This window comes from Pan troglodytes, chromosome 8 (assembly GCF_028858775.2).
Source record: "Pan troglodytes isolate AG18354 chromosome 8, NHGRI_mPanTro3-v2.0_pri, whole genome shotgun sequence".
NCBI classification, from domain to species: Eukaryota; Metazoa; Chordata; class Mammalia; order Primates; family Hominidae; genus Pan; species Pan troglodytes.
This window is the reverse complement of record NC_072406.2, coordinates 110,249,533-110,267,317: the sequence shown is the minus strand read 5'-3', so window position 1 is coordinate 110,267,317 and position 17,785 is coordinate 110,249,533. Positions and strand designations below refer to the sequence as shown.

The window sequence follows — 17,785 nt, the reverse complement described above, 5'->3', positions numbered from 1 at the left end:
CCTACAAAGTAGAGTATTATCACCACCTCCATTTTACAAATGAGGAAATGAGGCCCAGACAAATTAAATAAATTGCTCAAGACACAATGCACTAAAGAGATCATTCAAACCTAGGTCTCCAGAACCCAGCCTCTTAACCAGCGCACACTAGACCTTCTTCCAAAGTACTATCACACATTTTTCCAGTTCCAAAATGGCAGCGTGGAAGCAAGCTGGCTTCACTCAACTGCCCATAGAAAACCAAAAACGAATACAAAGTGCTGAGATTATCACAAGCAATATCCCAGAATTCAAAAATGAGGAGGAGACAGTTTCAGGGCCATGGAGAAGTGAGAAAATCTAAGCAGGAAAGGAAAACCGAACTTCCATAACCATGATGCCCCTTTCACCAACATGCTCAGCACCAAGAATGCAGAAAATTTCCCCCCGACTCACAATCACTACACTGGAAAAAGAGAATAAGTTGGACAACCAGCTTCCCACCATCGTAGGGTCTCTGGCAGGAGACGGAGACCTGTCTCTGCCTCAAATTACAGGCAGTTTTGGGAGTATGTAAAGGAAGAAGTATCCCTGAGGACAGCCAGAGACAAAGAGGGGAGGGGGGACTACTATTCCCAGCCCTAGAAACTCTGCTCTGTGACTCAGCCAAACGAGATGCCAAATCAAAACAGCTGTTCAGCAGCACCACGCTGTAGGAGGTTCATTCCACAAGTCACCTGGGCATGAACCCATAGCCAGCCTTCTCACACCACTGGAATATCTCCTGTGGGACGCCCCCCATGCAGGAGGGGCAGCATACTGATTGGTTACTAGAACCGAGGCAAACCTGGGCTTAAGGTGCCAGCTGGTGCCGAAAAGGAGGCAGCAATCTAGCAGGAAAAAAAAAAAGAAAAAGAAAATCAAGAGATGTATTACAAAGAATCACTAAGCAAACACATAATAAAAACCAAAACAAGTAGATCCAAACATGGGAGCTTGAAAAACAGAAAACAAGGCCAAAAGAAAAGACTGGAACAAAGAACTATCCTTCAATGCAAATATACAGATGCACATCCACAAGAAACAACAGCAAACAGGGAACCAAGGCCTCCTCTAACAGCAAAGTGAGGAACCAACTGTCCCTAGCAAGATAGCAATTTGGGAACCCTCCAAACAAGAATTCAAAAATAGCCATTTTAAGTGAATTCAGTGATCACCAAGATAACACAGAAAAGCAATTCAGAAACAGATTGGAGAAATTTAACAAAGAGATTGAAATAGTATAAGAAATCAAATATTGGAACTCAGAAATACATTTGCTGAACTGAAAAAGTCATTAGAGGCTCTCAACAGCAGAAAGGATCACACAGAGGAAAGAATCAGTGAACTCAAGAGGCTATTTGAAGATACACAATAAAGAAGAAAAAAGACCAGCACTGCCAAGTATAAAAAGCAAATGTTAATAGATCTAAAGGGAGAGATAGACTGCAATACAGTAACAATATAGTCTTCAACACTCCAGTCTCAGTAAAGGACAGATCATCCAGACAAAAAAAATCAACAAAGAAACATCAGAGTTAAACTACACACTAGAACAAATCAGCCTGACATTTCTAGAACATCCCACCCAAGTGCCACAGAACACACATGCTTTTCATCCAGACATGGAACATTCTCCAGAACAGACTATATCTTTGAACAAATTCAAAAAAGCAGAAATCATGTGAAGTATCTTTTCTGACTACAATGGAACAAAATTAAAAATCAATAACAAGAAGTAGTTCAGGAAACACACAAATGCATGGAAATTAAGCAACATCTGAATGATCAATTAAGAAATTAAGAAGGAAATTTAAATATTTCTTGAAACAACTAAAAATGGAACTGTAACACACCACAATCTATAGAATACAGCAAAAGCAGCGGTAAGAGGGAAGTTATAGCAATAAATGCCTACATCAAAAAAGCAGAAAGACTTCAAATACTCTAATAACGTGCCTCAAAGAACTAGAAAAGAACAAACCTAGCCCAAAATTAGTAGAAGGAAAGAAATAATAAAGATCAGAGCAGAAATAAATAGAATTTAGACTACGGAAAACCAATGAAATAAAAAGTTGGTTTTTTGAAAAGAGAAACAAAATCGACAAAACTTCAGCTAAACTAAGAAAAAAGTGAAGACCCAAATAAAATCAGAAATGAAAAGGAGACAAAACAAGTGAGACCAAGTGAGACCATAAACACAAAGAATCATTAGAGACTATTATTAACATCTATATGCCAACAAATTGGAAAACCTAGAAGAAATGGATAAATTCCTGGACACATACAATCTATCAAGATTGAACCATGAAGAAACAGAAAAACTCAACAAACCAATAAGAAATCGCCAGATTGAAGCCATAATAAAAAGTCTCCCATTAAAGAAAAGCTCAGGACCTGATGGCTTCACTGGTGAATTCTACCAGACATTCAAAGAATACCAATTCTGCTCATACTCTTCCAGAAAACTGAAGGAGAGGGAATACTTCCCAACTCATGCTACACAGCCAGCATTACCCTGATTCCAAAACCAGTCAAGGACACAACAAAAAAAGAAAACTATGGGCCAGTATCACTAATGAACATAGACGTAAAAATACTAGAAGATCAAATTCAACAACACATTAAAAAGATAATTCCCCATGATCAAGTGGGATTCATCCCAGGGAGGCAAAGATGGTTCAACATATGCAAATCAATAAACATGACACATTACATTAACAGAACCAAGAACAAAAAACCCTATGATCACTTTTATAGATGCTGAAAAAGCATTCAATAAAATCTAATATCCCTTTATGATAAAAACCCTCAGCACATTGGGTATAGAAGGAATATACAAAATAATAAAGGCTATATATGACAAACCCACAGCTAATACCACACTGGACAGGGAAAACTTGAAAGCCTTTCCTCTAAAATCTGGAACAAGACAAGGATGCCCACATTTACCACTTTTATTCAACATAATACTGGAAGTTCTGGCCAGAGCAATAAGGCAAGAGAAAGAAATAAAGGGCACCAAATTGGAAAGGAGGAAGTCCAATTGTCCCTCTTTGCAGACAAAACGATTTATATACAGAAAAACCTAAAGATTCCACCAAAAAATTCTTAGAACTGATAAATTCAGTAAAGTTGTAGGACACAAAAATCAACATACAAAAATCTGTAGATTTATATATGCCAATAGAAAAGAATCTGAAAGAGAATTCAAGGAAGCAATCCCATTTACAATAGCTACGAAGAATCAATTTAACCAAAGAAGTGAAAGATCTATACAAGGAACATTATAAAACACTGATGAAGGAAACAGAAATCGATACCAAAAAATGGAAAGATATTCCATGCTCATGAATTAGAGGGAGTAACACAGTTAAAATGACAATACTACCCAAAGCAATGTACAGATTCAATGCAATCTCTATCAAAATACCAATGACATTCTTCATAGAAACAGAAAAACAATCAAAAAAATTATACAGAATCATAAAAGAACCTGAATAGCCAAAGCAATCCTGAGCAAAAAGAAGAAAACTGGAGGTATCACACTATCTGACTTCAAATTATACTACAAAACTCTGGTAACCACATCAATATGGTACTGGCATTAAAACAGACACATAGACCAATGGGACAAAATAGAGAATCCAAATATAAATCCATACATTTACAGCCAATTTATTTTTGACAAAGGCACCAAGAACATAAAATGGGGAAAGAAGAGTCTCTTCAACAAATGGTGCTGGAAAAACTGGATAACTATATTGAGAATGATGAAACTAGGACCTATGTTTCACTGTACACAAAAATCAAATCAAAATGGATTAAACACTTACATGTAAGGCCTGAAACCATCAAATTATTAGAAGAAAACATTGAGGAATTGCTCCAGGACATTGATCTAGGCAAAGATTTTTTGTGTAAGACCTCAAAAGCACATGCAACCCAGGCAAAATAGACAAATGGGACTACATCAAGCTAAAAAGTTTCTGCACAGTAAAGGAAACAATCAAAGTAAAGAGATAACCCACAGAATGGAGAAAATACTTGCAAACTATCCATCTGGCAAAGGATTAATAACAAGAATATACAAGGAGTTCAAACAACTCAACAGCAAAAGAACAAACAAATCAGATTGATTTAAAAACAGGCAAAAGATCTGAATAGATGTTTCAAAAGATGACATTCAAACGGCCAACAGGTATATGAAAAAAATGTTCAACATCACTATTTATCAGAGAAATACAAATCAAAACCACAATGAGATCTAATCTCATGCCAGTTAAAATGGCTTTTATAAAAAAAGGCAGGGCATAACAGATGCTGGTGAGGATATGGAGAAAGGGGAACTCTCCTACACTGTTGGAGGGAATGTAAATTAATAGAGCCACTATGGGGAACAGTATGGAGGTTCCTCAAAAAATGAAAAATAGAGTCATCATATGATCCAGCAATTCCACTACTGGATATATATCCAAAAGAAAGGAAATCAATATATTAAAGAGACATCTGCACTTCCATGTTATTTTTTCACAGCACTATTCACTGTATCCAAAATATGAAATCAACCTAAGTGTCCATCAATAGATACATGTAAGAAGAAAAAGTGGTACATATACACAGTGGAATATTATTCAGTCATGAAGAAGAATGAAATTGGGAGTCTCTCTGAATCTATTCTGGTTCAGAAGGTTGCCCTGATAAAAATAATTTAAAAGTAAAACAAAAAATGTTTTAAAGAATGATATCCTGTCATTTGCAGCAACATAAATGGAACTAGAGGTCATTGTGTTAAGTAAAACAAGCCAAGCTCAGAAAGACAAATATCATGTGTTCTCACTTATACATGGGATCTGAAAAGTGGATCTCTTGAAGATAGAATGCAGATTGGTGGGTACCAGAAGCCAAGAAGGGGTGGGGATGGGGAAGATAAAAAGAGGTTGATTAATGGGTACAAACATACAATTTGATAGAAGAAATACGACCTAGTGTTTGATAGATCAGTAGGATGACTAAAGTTTACAATAATTACATATTTCAACTGTTTTTAACAAAACAAAAGACAACTGTGTAAGGTGATGGATATCCCTACTTACTCTTATTAGATCTTTACAAATTATATAAATTTATTATCACATGTCCCCCCCACCAAAAAAATGGGTGAATTGTATAGTATGCAAATTATTTGTCAACAGAGCTGTAACCAAAAAAAAGATGCTATCACAGCTTAAGACTTTTTAATGTCCCCAACAATCACAATAATCATTAAAATATCCTCCATAGTAATAAATTTGATGTTTCTGCAGATTAATTTTTAGAAATTGCCAATTATTACTTAGAAATATGTATGGTAAATAGATGGGTGACCAAGTAAGATCATATTCTTTTGGGGACAAGGGATATGACCATCAAGTCATGAAAATGGTTTTCTTTTTTTTTTTGAGATGGAGTCTCGCTCTGTCTCCCAGGCTGGAGTGCAGTGGAGTGATCTTGGCTCACTGCAACCTCCGCCTCCAGGGTTCAAGTGATTCTCCTGCCTCAGCCTCCAGAGTAGCTGGGATCACAGGCATGCACCACCACACCCACCTAATTTTTGTATACTTAGTACAGACAGGGTTCCATCATGTTGGCCAGGATGGTCTCGATCTCCTGACCTCGTGATCCGCTGCCTCAGCCTCCCAAAGTGCTGGGATTACAGGCGTGGGCCACCGCGCCCAGCGAGAATGGTTTTCTTATGTGGCTCTACAGGTTCTAAAAGCAGTTTCAAAAGACAAATTCCAAAGAACATTTATTTGCTAGAATAAATGCATGTCCCCAAAAACATTACTTTAAAAGGGGCAGCATTCATTTAGATTAATAAATTTTTAAAGCACCAGACTTTTAAAACTACCACTTAAATAACCTAATGCCTAAAACTGAATATATCAGAAACTGAACTCGTTATCTTTCTCCAAGACCTATCTGAGATCCTTTCCCAATGCCACTATCAATGACACAGTACACTTCATATGTCAGGCTCAAAATTTTGCGGTATTCTGACTCCCATTTCTAACCCCATATCTTACTCTTCTTCTTCCACAAGAGATATCATGTTTTCTATTTTTACATTATTCCTACTTCTGTTTCCACATTATTCCACAGTACAACTGAAATACTGTACTCTTCAGCAATTCCCTCTACTTGAGTTTATCAAACATACAAAGTTGCCAAGGCAGCCTTAGTCAAACACTGTTTTCATTATATGACTCTCAACAGAAGTCCTGTCACCTATTGGATCAAATTTAAGTTTTTCAGCCTAGCCTTCAATATTGTCCCTTAATTCTTCTTCATTATCCCCACACACATATAAACTTAACAAATCCTATCTCCTTACTACTCATCAGTAAAAATCATTCTATTTGTGGAGTACTGTTAAGATCACTTGTTTGTCTCAGTTCACATACTGTACTCATTCTTGCTCCCAACTTCACACCATTCCCTCCAGAGTTTTCTTCTGTCCCCTCCAGTCAATTTGTTACTCTTTCATTTCATTCAAGATCCTTCTCCTCCATTAGGCCTAAATAACCTGACATAAATACTGCTGTATTTTGCACTCCTCAACTTAGAGATCATTCAGTAGCAGAACCAGAAGAATCTCAAAGATAGACCAGACTAGGACTTCTTTTGCGTATGAATAATGTTCTAAGCAGAGGGTTAACTTTCATAAGATTGTTGTGTCAATACTTTGGAAATCTGACAGCTGACACATGGAAGCCCAGAGGTATCTAACTTGCCCTAGTTTTCAGTTTGGCAAGGACAAAGCCAGAATTTGAACCCCAGTCTCCTAGGTTTCCATCCAAAACGAAGACAAATCTAAAGATTACTGCCCAGGCTGGGCACGGTGGCTCACGCCTATAATCCCAGCACTTTGGGAGGCCGAGGTGGGCAGATCACAAGGTCAGGAGTTTGAGACCAGCCTGGCCAACATGGTGAAACCCCGTCTCTACTACAAATACAAAAATTAGCCAGGTGTGGTGGTGCGCCCCTGTAATCCCAGCTACTCGGAAGGCTGAGGCAGGAGAATTGCTTGAACCTGGGAGGCGGAGGTTGCAGTGAGCTGAGATCACATCACTGCACTCCAGCTCTGGTGACAGAGCAAGACTCCATCTCGGGAATGAATGAATGAATGCATAAATAAATAAATAAATAAATAAATATTACTGCCCAGTAATATAACTCATGCTACATTCCACATTTTTGTTTTTGTAGAGATGGGTCTCACTAAATCACCCTGGCTGCTCTCAAACTCCTGAGCTCAAGCAATCTTCTCGCTTCGGACCCCCCACAAAATGCTGGGATTACTGAGCCACTGCCCCGACCCACTATATATTTTTTAAAGCAGGACACAAAGTTTATATATAACAGCAAGAGATTACAATTTAAGTATGTGTGTGTGCTACGGTAATAGACACACAGAAAACAGAATGGGGTAATAAACCCCAATGTTAACAGTTACTTCAAGGTGGTGAAAATATGGTTGTATTTTCCAAATCCTCTATAATGAATACATATGAACTATTAATATGTTTAATTACAAAGTAATGCCCTAGACCCTGGTTGGAATAGTTTATAATGTACGGTCATATACTGAATTTATGACAGTAGTAATAACTCAAAAAGTTAAAACTACATGACATTATGAAGTCAAAGATACATTCCTCAACCCTGATTTTAATGTTTTCTCTCCACTGAGGGGGCAAACTGCAAGTTAATAAACTGCAGCCAAGATCTTATCCTAGTTTTTGAAGCACTGTCCTTCACCAAAGTGTTAGAAGCAATGAACAGTTTCAGGATACCCAAGGAAGCAAACAAGAAACACGGTACAAAAAAGAAATACTATGGCAAAAAGGCAAAGAACAGCAGTGTCACAGTGACTAATACTGGAGGCAAAAACCAAGAACTACATGGCTCCTGGGGCTTGTCAACTCCAGTACTTAATTTAAATCAGTGGTTCTCACACGAAGGATCAAGAGGCATAAAAAGTCACTAGAAATTCTGAACGTATTGAGAGATGGTCACAAGTTTGAAACAGTTACGTGGGATGGTAAGAGAGAATTACTGATCATATAAACAAATCAAGACTATTTCTTTTCCTTCTGGATCTTCTCCTGAAATGAAAGCACAAAAGTTCTGGGAAGATTCATGTGATAAAAAAGTTCAGAACTACCAAAACAAGCTAATAATCTCATCTTTTCCTAACACTAAGTTTTTAACTGCAGTCCAAAATCCCTAATCCAAAACTTGTGGGACCAGACAAGATTCAGAAATCAGAAATTTTCAGATTTAGAAAAGGTTAATATGGTAAATGTTCCATATGTCACAAAATATTCCAACCAGAATCAAACACATTAGTATTTCTTCTTCTTCTGTTTTGTTGTTGTTGTTGTTGTTGTTGTTTTGGAGACAGAGTCTTACTCTGTGGCCCAGGCCAGAGTGCAGTGGCATAACCTCAGCTCACTATAATCTCTGCCTCTCAGGTTCAAACGATTCTCCTGCCTCAGCCTCCTGAGCAGCTGGGACTACAGGCACGTGTCGCCACACCTGGCTAATTTTTGTATTTTTAGTGGAGACAGGGTTTTGCCATGTTGGCCAGGCTAGTCTCAAATTCCTGACCTCAAGTTATCTGCCCGCCTCAGCCTCCCAAAGTGTTGAGATTACAGGTATGAGCCACCGTACCCGGCCTACTTTTTTTTTTTTGAGACAGAGTCTCACTCTGTCGCCCAGACTGGAGTGCAGTGATGCAATCTCCACTCATTGCAACCTCCACCTCCTGGGCTCATGTGATTCTCATGCCTCAGCCACTCGAGTAGCTGGGACTACAGACACATGCCACCATGCCCAGCTAATTTTTGTATTTTTAGTAGAGACAGGATTTCCCCACATTGGCCGGGCTGGTCTCGAACTCCTGGCCTTAAGTGATCCACTCGCCTCAGCCTCCCAAAGTGTTGGGATTACAGGTATAAAAAAAGAAAAGAAAGAGAGAGAGAAAAAAAGAAAGAAATGAACCTGGAACTGATTACATCTCAGAGGTGAGATCATGAGTTGATTTTGTTTATTTCCTGATTTTCTAAACTGTCTGCAGTGAACATGCATATCGTTTATAAAACAAGACCTGTTTTAGTAAATGGGGTTGAGGCAAGACCCAAGTATAGAAATTGACCAACTTGCAAATTCAGTTAAAAAGAAATAATAAGATCTTGTTCAGAGCTTAAAAGCCAAGAAAATAATTTAAAATTGCTTTAGGTTTAAAAGTTTTTACAAGTTTAGTACAAATTTTTTAACAAAATAACACCATTAGCAGTAGGAAAAAACCCTTACTTTCAATAGAACATTTATTCATTGACATTTAAAAAGTGATAACTGTTTTATTAACTCATTTTTTAACTTGCTACCTCCCACCCCCACAATGTTTTTCTTACAGTGACTCTGACACTCCTGTGAGAAGCAGATCCCATGTAACTGTCACTCTCTCCTTGAATCTGGCAAGCTTGTGATACTACAGAACTTCTAAGGCTTGGTCACAAAAAGTAATGCAGTTTCCACCTGGTTCTCTCCAGATGCTCACTCTTAGAAAACAGCCACCACCATGCTGCAAAGAAACTCAAATTAGCCTATCTGGGTAGGTAGGTGTTCTGAGGGACAATCAACATCAATCACCAGCCATGTGAGTGAAGAAGCCTCCAGGTTCTAAGTACCAGCCATAAAGTCACCACCAGCTTTTGAATCTTCCCAGCTAAGGCTTAAGCAAGCCATCTGTGCAGAAACTGTCCTGTCTGAATTCCAACAGATCCATAGCACAATAAAATGGTTGTTTTACACCATTATGTTTTGGAATGGCTTGCTACAAACACAACAAAAGGTAACCAGAAAAAAAGTGCCCTTTCCCAGTTTGGTAGCTTTACATTACACACACACACACACCACCCCTAAAATCAAGTTTTTCTCAACTTTAAGCAAGGTCCAATCCAATGTGCAATTTGGCAGACCTGTTTAAATAAGACAGTTTCTACTTAGGAGGCTTAACAATTCATCTCATATATACCCTGAATACCTATGATATGTAAGATACTTTCCCAGATTGCTAAGACACAAAGATGAATAACATATAGTCTGTAGTTAAAAGTTTACAATCTAGGAAGAGAATACAATGGGTACACACTAGTTTATGAAAGTACCTAAGTGCCAAAATGGGATTATAAAGTTAACTCTGCCACAAATAGTTACAGCATCATTTTGGACTTATAAACAGCTTTTGGGTCCTTCAGGAAAGTAGATGGGCTTTAGTAAATGCCTAGAAAAAGAAGACTGGGGAAAAAAAAAAACATGAAAAATGTGGGCCTCATTATATGTTATGTTTAGATTGTGAGATTATGAGTGTTTTCTGTTCTCCTTTTAAATTTCCTGTATTTGCCATGTTTTCTATAGTAAGTTATACATTAGATTTTTTGAGGAAAAAATTAATATTAATCTTAATTTTTTAAAAAACATGTTTAAACTACACTGAGAGGTCACGTAAGTAGTTAACAGGTAATACATAAATTGACTTGATATTTGCATGCTGAATATGCAAAATAAACTTAGTATTTAAGGAAAAATGTTAGTGTAATAAAAATTTCATGTTACTTGATTTACTATTAATATCTGTTTATTTTCCCTTTCCTAGCCAACTATAAATATTTACATGTTCTTCTCAAATAACAGACAAAAATCCAATAAGCTCTCCATCTTACTCATGACATTCACTCTTTCTGTCTCCCTCCCTGTATCTGTCTGTCCCTCATTTCTAACTCTGCCCGTCTGTCTACATCTCTGATTACCCTGCTTTCTAACTCTGCCTAGGTGACTGTCCCTCTCTGTTTTTGACTTCTCTGTCTCTGACTGACCCTCCTCTCTCTCTGCCTATTGCATGTGTCTCTATGACTATGTGTGTAGGTGTCTTTGAGCTCCTCTCTTGGATTCTGCCTTTCCGTCTCTCCCCCAGTTATCCACCTCATTTTTAATACATCCTTGCTGTTTACTTTTCCTTTTAATATTTATAAACAAGCAGAGTTGGTTTTATTAACCCTATTTTAAAGACAAGAAAACAGAAACAGGACGACTGGCATACAATTTGAGAAGTCAGGATGTAAATCCAACTGCTTCCCTTCTTTCTTTAATAGTCTTCTGGCATTCCATGGCAAAGAACTTGAAACAGCACAACTGCAAGCCAATATGAACACTACACGCATTCAGATTCTTTTCTAAGAGACAAATGTGATATTAAGGAGTGCTACACACCTTTTGCCCACATTATTCACTCTGCACAGGTTAAATGGTCATGAACTGTCAGCCATTTGCCTATCCCAGAAATCCGTACCCTCATGTTCAGTTTGACCCATGTTATTTGGAAACCTCACGATACTAGATACTAGAATCTATTTTCCAACAGTGCTTCTCTGCTTCTGTTTTTATCCCTAGTCCCAACCCAGCTATATCTGGCATTAAAAAAAAAGATACAAGAAGGACAACAAATATTAATAAAACTGAAGGGTGAATTTGAAGAATGAAAAACTATACAGAAGGCTAGCATGAGACAGTGAAAAATGGACACCACAAACTCGAAGCAATTGGTCCATGTTTTATTAAGAGAAAAGAAAATTCTCTCCAAATGCAGGCTTACTGCTGCTAAGTAACACCCTATAACTTTTCCTCTATCTAATGCTTTGACAACTGGAATTTTTCTGTAATTCAATAAGCTCTTAGGAGTTCCCCAAGCTTCATCCATCCTGCTGGGCTCATTACTGGATAATTCTAAATGTTTTCTGCACTAGCTAAGAGCACATTTCCTCGTGGGTAGCACAACAGAAGGAGGGTACTCTTTCAAGGCATGAATAGCCTAGCTCCATTTCTTCTCACTTCTCCTATAGGTGAGAAGTCTACAACAAATATAATTCAACAACTAAAAGAAATGTCTAAATTATAAGCTTAGGTTACTGGGGTTGTCAAAGATCATCCTACAGGTCACGAGTTTTATACATAGTGTGACAGCTAATCATATATTTATATAAGCTAATGAAAAATCCATACTTTTGCTTCTGGCACTAGTTCATTTACTTATGTCTAATGAGTTGCATTAGGGCCAAATAAAAAATATACCAGTCTTTTCATTCATTCTGGTGAGATATTTGTGAATAGTCAGCTTATGGAGCTAATGAGGACAAGGTCACAGACTCAAACTCCATGCTGGCCAATTAGCTTTGCTGTGTGTTTCTAGGTTCCATGGTCACAGTCAACAACCTTAACCTTGGCTAAGAAACACACTGATCATTGAAGCATTAGGGGAATGAATATAGATGTATCAACAAAATCCATACCTTTCAGAAAAAAAATAAAAATTAAAAATAGTAATAACACCACCACCCCAATCTTTAATATTATACTAAACCTGGCTAATATGTGCCTCATTCGAATAATCTTTAATCTTCTCAACCATGCAGGGTTAGTCTAATCTGTCTTCCAGATGATGAGAAACTGAATTCAGAATGATCATATGAACCAAAGTTACATCTAGTGAGCCTGGATTCAGACCTTGGTCTGTCTTGACTCCAAAGCATAGGTTATTGCCACAATGCTACATGGCCTCTCCAGAGTGCACCTCAGTAACCTAGGACAATCAACAAAATGTTCCTATTCAGAACTATTCAGCACACTCATTACTGAGCATCCACTATACATACTCACACACTATAGATGAGAATTAGCATACCTTCCAAAAATTCCTTTTAAGTAAAAAACAGTCAAGGAACAAAAGTGTTTAATTGATTTTTTTTTTTTTTAATAGAGATGAAGTCTCGCTTTGTTGCCCAGGCTGGTCTTGAACTCTTGGCCTCAAATGAGCCTACCTCAGAGGATCTCAAAATGCTGAAAGTACAGGAGTGAGCTACCAGGCCCAGCCAAAAGTGTTTAAGATTAAAATATAAAGGAAAAAATAACACATTATAGCATACAAAGTAGATTTTAATGGAAGTGACTTTCTATTGTCATAGCTTTGTATACAAGTCTGGTGTGAAAAAATAGTTATCTTGCTGATTCATAACTAAAGGTAACAAAGAAGCTGGCAAAACATAGCACAGGCATACCACATCAAAAAAGAGAGTAAAGGAAACATTTCCTAAGCATCTGAATCTGCAGATATCTGGTGGTCAACATGGCACTTGAAGAAAGTAAAAAATATATACTTCAATTCTAAACTCCAAGACTTTGCCTTGACCAACAAACCATTTTTCTCTATAAGGCTTTCCTCCTTGGTTTTTCTCAACTCTCACTCCCTGCAGATACACACATACCAATGCCATCATTAGCATCAGTCACTAAGAAATGCCATCTTGAAAAAATGAAGGTCACCAAGTCTCCCGGACCCTATCCAATAAGCTTAAATTTTAAAGTCAAATAGTCTGGCTTAAAAAAAATAAAAATAAAAATAAGGCAGGAAGACAAAACTGTTCCATAAAAGTCTATCCTAGTCAATATCTGAGTCATAAAGATAGATAATTGCTCTGCTACAAACTACAGTGTACAGAATTGCATTCTTACTACAGGTTGTAAATGAAGCACCAGTTCAATTTCAACAAACTAGGTACAAAGCAACATTTGGAATCTCCAGAAAAACAGAAACACAGCAAAGCCCAATAACCTTGCACAACAGCATTTTAGGAACCTCTAAAATTGAAAAAAAATCTAATATAATTTTTATATAAAATGCAATTGCTAAAAAACAAACTGCAATCTGACAACTTCTATTTACAGTATTTTTTAAAGTTTGTGAATTAAGGATGACTATCCTCATTTTACAGATAAATGGAATTTCAGGAAAATACCTAAAATTATCATCATCACTATTATCATAATCATCAATAACAACAGCAACAAAATAATGAGAACTTTATTTGTACCCAGCATTAGTAAGCCATTTATGGTCACATCTCATTTCATCTTTATAGACACCTTGTGACATAATGCCATTTACCTCCATTTGAGAGATTAGGAAACAGGCTCAGAGAAGTCAACTAATTTGCCCAAAATCAAAAACTACAGGTTGAGAATCCCTAATCGGAAAATCCGAAATCCAAAATGCTTAAAAACTTTTTTTTTTTTGAGACGGGAGTCTTGCTCTGTCACCAGGCTGGAGCACAGTGGTGTGATCTCGGCTCACTGCAACCTCAGCCTCCCGAGTTCAAGCGATTCCCCTACCTCAGGCTCCTGAGGAGCTGGGACTACAGGCGCACGCCACCACGCCCAGCTAATTTTTTTTGTATTTTAGTAGAGATGGGGTTTCACCATGTTGGCCAGGATGGTCTCGACCTCCTGACCTCGTGATCTGCCCACGTCGGCCTCCCAAAGTGCCAGGATTACAGACGTGCGCCACCGCGCCCAGCCCCAAAAACTTTTGACACCACCAGTGGAAAATTCCACACCCGACCTTATGTGACAGGTCTTAGTCAAAATGCAATCCAAACTTAGTGTTATGCCCAACAGAGTCTCAATCTATCGGCCAGGCTAGAGTGCAGTGGCCCAATCTCTGCTCACTGCAACTTCCACCTCCAGGACTCAAGCGATTCTCGCGCCTCAGCCTCCCGAGTAGCTGGGACTACAGGCGTGCACCACTACACCTGGTCAATTTTTTGTACTTTTAATAGAGATGGGGTTTCACTATGTTGCCCAGGCTGGTCTTGAACTCCTGAGCTCAGGCAATCTGCCTGCCTCAGCCTCCCAAAGCGCTAGGATTACAGGCGTGAGGCACCGCGTCTGGACACAAATTATTAAATTATTAAAAATACTATATAAAATTACCTTTAGGCTATGTATATAAGGTATATATGAAACCTAAATCAATTTCATGTTTAGATTGGGGTCCCATCCCAAAGATATCTAACTATGTATATGCAAATATTCCAAAATCCGAAATTTGAAACACTCTGGTACCAAGCATTTCAGATAAGGATACTCCAACCTGTAGTAAGACACAGCACCAGGACTTGAACTCAAATTTGCTCGAATTTGTACACTAAGCTACTGCAACTTACTGTCATCCTCTCTTGTTTTTTGGACCATTTTCAAGTATTCTTCAATCAATAAATTCAGAATAAACACAGACTAAAAATACCTAACTACACTTTCTTACCCCTTTAAAAATTAATTGCAGAGGTCGGGCACAGTGGGCACAGTGTCAAACGCCTGTAATACCAACACTTTGGGAGGCCGAGGCGGGAGGATCATTTGAGCCCAGGAGTTAGACCAATCTGGGCGACATAGTGAAATCCTGATTCTACCCCCCCAAAAAAAAACCTGATTGCAGAATTAGCATTCTCTGTAAGGGGGAAAATAAGACAATAAGCAACTTGCTTCGTCTCAAAGCTTAATGTCAAAAAAATTAAACAGATGGGATATTTGGCTATTTATATTCTGAATTTCAACTGTGACACAAGACACAAGACCTGCTGGGGACAGGTATTAGTTGTAGTTCAACCATATCTGAGGAACGTTTACTGCTTTATGCTTGTACCTGTGTGATACTGAAGGAAGGTTATAACAGCAAGAGATAGTTGTGTGTGCTGAGGAAGAAGAGTCTAAATTCTGGTGGGCCTTAAAATCCAGATGAAGTTTTAAATTGACTCCACAGGTGGTAACGCCCTAAGGTCACCTCTTCACTAGGAACCTGGCATAAAAACATTTGTATGGTTCAGATTCGTTTCCAAAGACACTTTCCCCCTATTTATTAACTAATTTGATCTTCGTATAGACATGAACCTGGTTTTAAAACTCAACTGACCTAGACTGGAGACTGGGGGATGGCAAGGTTATACCCGAAACATGCTTTAGAGTTCAAAGCTTTTGCAGGAATATCACTTCTGCTGAAGCCCACAACCCTGGAAGGCCGCAGGGCAAAGAACATTAACCCCACTTTTCAGACAACGAAACCGAGGCTGCGCTAAACAGACTACTGTACAAAAGATCACAGGTCCAGCCAAGGGGCGGACTGAGACTTCTCCCAGGATATCAGACTCCAAATCCTGTGCTCCTTCCCGTACACAACTGAGAGGGGGCTGCACTCACAAACTTTAAAGATCGGACTTGGGGTTTTTCGCAGGCCTGCCAAGAAAAAGCAGGAAGTACATGCTCCTTTATAGATTGCTCACTCCCAGCCCGTAGCCCGGGGCTCCCGGGCAGCGGAGGAGGCTCAAAGGCAAGGCTCGAAGCGAAGCCCGGAAACCGCCGGCAGCCCTGGGGGCCCACGCCCCCGCAGCCCGGAGGGGGTAACCAGGGACCCCGCTCAATACCTGTTGAAACCCAGAAAAAGCACGTCCTTTCCGCCAGGATCATTTGGGGCGAGCGCCCAAAGCGAGCACGTGCCCCAGTGAGTGCAAAAGAGCCCCGGGAGGGTCCCTCTCAACCGCGGGCCCGCAGGGCTCAGAAGGCGGGAGCTTCCCAGTAACCTCCGCCCCAGGCAGGGGGCGGCCCCTCGCGTCACATGAGGAAAAAAAATACCAGCAACAAACGACGGAATGGAAGTCTTGTCCTGGGCTGTGAAGGGAGAAGTGGGGATTAAAAATCCTAGCTTGGGGTACAGAGGGAGGGGATACGGGGCTGGTTGTTACCGGCGCGGTGCTGCTCTCCGCTTCCGCCGTCTCCGCGAAGCTCTATCTCTTCCGCTCGCGCCGCAGGGACGCGCGCCAGGCCTCGGCTCCGCCCCCAACGCCGTGGGGCCTTCTGGGGGTTGTAGTTTCCGCATGGCCCGGCCGCGCCCGCTGAGTTCAGGTCACGTAGGGGAGAAGCTGGCAAAATGGCGAGTGCCGGAGAGCATTTCTGCTCCTGTCCCTTCAACCCTCCCTCATTCCTCTCGGCTATATACGTGCTCAAATCTCCTTACATTCCACTCAATTATACCATCTCACTTCCTCCGTTCACAGCCAAGTTTCTTGAAACAGATAATCTACACTGTCTCTACTTGCTCATCTGTGTTCACTCCTCATCGCAGCTTCCGCCCCCATGGAAAATGCCTTGTTGTCATAAGTGTCCTTGTTGCCAAACTCATTGGAGGTATTTCCGGACTCATCTAACTCAAGCTTTAGTCATTTGACGCTATTGGGCATTATCACTTATTTTCTATGACACTATCCAGGTTTTCCTTCTCTGAATTCATTCTACTCTGTTTCCTCTAACTTACCTCTAAAATATTGGTGTTTTCCAGAGTTCTTAAAATTGGGGTGGGAGAGGGGACACTCCAGTCCCTTCTCACCTGAGCTCATTGTTTGTATTCCCAACTTCCTAGACAAGACCTCTCCTCATCCATGCCCACAGGCATCTCAAGTGTCCTTGAAAAGTGAACTACTGGGGCCAGGAACAGTGGCTCATGCCTGTAATCCCAGCACTTTGGGAGGCCAAGGCAGGTGGATCACCTGCGGTCAGGAGTTCGAGACCAGCCTGACCAACATGGTGAAACCCTGTCTCTACTAAAAGTACAGAAATTAGCTGTGCGTGGTGGTGGGCACCTGTAATCCCAGCTACCCAGGAGGCCGAGGCAGGAGAATTGCTTGAAGGAGAATCGCTTGAACCCGGGAGGCGGAGGTTGCAGTAAGCCAAGATTGCACCACTGCACTCCAGCCTGGGCAACACAGGGAGACTCCGTCCCCCAAAAAAAGAAAAGTAAACTACTACCCCTCCTCCCTATTCATTAATATTCACTCTTTAA

General features: G+C 39.7%; 1 protein-coding gene across 37 annotated transcripts in view; it reads right to left on the bottom strand.

Moving 5' to 3' along the window:
• Positions 1-17,129, bottom strand: part of R3HCC1L (R3H domain and coiled-coil containing 1 like) — a 110,839-nt gene extending 93,710 nt beyond the window's left edge. For 12 of the 37 annotated variants that reach the window (XM_063780996.1, XM_063781004.1, XM_063781005.1 and 9 more), the window contains exons 1-2: positions 16,692-16,775; positions 9,477-9,646 (exon numbers count right to left, since the gene is read on the bottom strand). The gene's annotated coding sequence lies outside the window, so the exon portion shown is untranslated. Of the gene's footprint in view, positions 1-9,476; positions 9,647-16,373 lie in introns of those variants that run through there. The other 25 variants (XM_054660425.2, XM_063780995.1, XM_054660423.2 and 22 more) reach the window with 15 other exon arrangements.
• Between the last annotated feature and the right edge of the window lie 656 nt (positions 17,130-17,785).